Below are 1,646 nucleotides of genomic sequence, written 5' to 3' on the forward strand. Positions count from 1 at the left end.
CCTTATCCATATGAGTAAGGCTGGATTTACTCTGATGATGCAGCTCTTTCCCAGTTCTATTTTGAGAGCCTTCTAACCAAACTGGACTATTCATAAAGTCGTGCAATAATGTATCAGACAGTGTTTCTTTGCTATTCATAAGGTTTTCTCTGTCCAGTTCTCTGAGAAGTGGATGGCCTCTTCCTTCTTCCTAGTCTGTCTCAATCTGTAAAGTAGCATATTTTACATTTATTATTTGATCCTAAAATGGTCCTTGTCAAGCACCAGTGACAAGGTAAGACAAGTGCTACTCCTATTTCTTAAGTGAGAAACCTAAACATCAGACAGATTGCATGACTTGCCCAGGTCTACTCAGCTATGTAGAGCACTGAGGGGAGACAAACCTACAGTAGAAAGCACTCTGTTTTAAGAATCAAAAGGTCTGTCTCCTAATCCAAAGAAGCTAATTTTATAACAGTAAACAAGCAAATTACTTAACTGCTCAAAAATTGTCTCACTCTTAAAGTGAGGGCATTTGCCAGGCTAATTATTCTCAACCCTAATTGCCTTTTAGATTCCCCAACCACACCCTCTGGAGATTCTTTTAAAATATCATACCTCAGACTCCACTCTAGACCAATTAAATGTAATTTTTTAATGCTAGGCCCTCAAGAATGGGTATTTGTTTGTTTGTTTCCCAAGGTAATTCTGCCTTGCAACCAGTTTTGAGATTCTCTGAAATGGATGTTTTCCCAGGCTCCTTAAGGTTTAACATTCTGTATCGATTGATTTCCCCAAATCCCTTATTCTTGGCCAGGTGATTTGACATCCATTTGCTCCTCACTGCTTCACCTCTCTAAAGGAGCCCTGATGGCATATTTGCTAAAGCACTTGGCTGCTAAGTGAAAGGTTTGTAGTTCCAACCCACCAGCTACCCTGCGAGAGAAAGATATGGTAGTCTGCTTCTGTAAAGATTACAGCCTTGGAAACCCTATAGGCCAGTTCTACTCTGCCTTAGGGTTGTTGTGAGTCGGAATTGAATTGATGGCCATGGGTTTGATTTAGCTTCATCTCCTGCAATGGGAACACTTGGTGAGAGGCTGGATGGATTTGTTTGCTTTAGAGAGCAGAGATGGGAGAAGAGTGCGTGAATGTGGATACCTGTTCCTAGGCTATTTCCTCTGCTGCTGCATGTAAAGTAAGAACACATTGGTGTAAAAAGAAAAGGGTACATATTCATTGAAACATAATAGCAGTCTAAGTGAAAGTCACTAACAGAAAGAAACAATTGTCATTTTTTTAGTTTAAAGTATTAAAAATTTGTTGGCAAGAGCAGCCATCTTTAAGAAGAAATTATAGAACTGAAGTAGTTTATTTCATTCAGAGATATTAATCCTCACATCCTCAAGAGCACTTCTCCAAACAAGAAACTAAGAATACTTTTAATGGTGTGTAAATCTGATTCCTAGTTTATTGAAAATGCTAAAGGCCCAGGGAGTATTTTATTTTTGTACTTTTCCTTAGCACTCTAATTTTAATCATCTGGCAATTTTTGTTAGATACCATCTAGTCTACTTTCTGAGTTGTAGGATATGCCATTTAATAGGAAATGTATGTTGCATTTTCAAGATAGTACATAATTTGCTAGTTAGAAGAAAGCTTTTTTT

The sequence above is a fragment of the Orycteropus afer genome, unplaced genomic scaffold (assembly GCF_000298275.1).
Source record: "Orycteropus afer afer isolate SDZICR_OR568_19922 unplaced genomic scaffold, OryAfe1.0 scaffold00087, whole genome shotgun sequence".
Classification (NCBI taxonomy): domain Eukaryota; kingdom Metazoa; phylum Chordata; class Mammalia; order Tubulidentata; family Orycteropodidae; genus Orycteropus; species Orycteropus afer.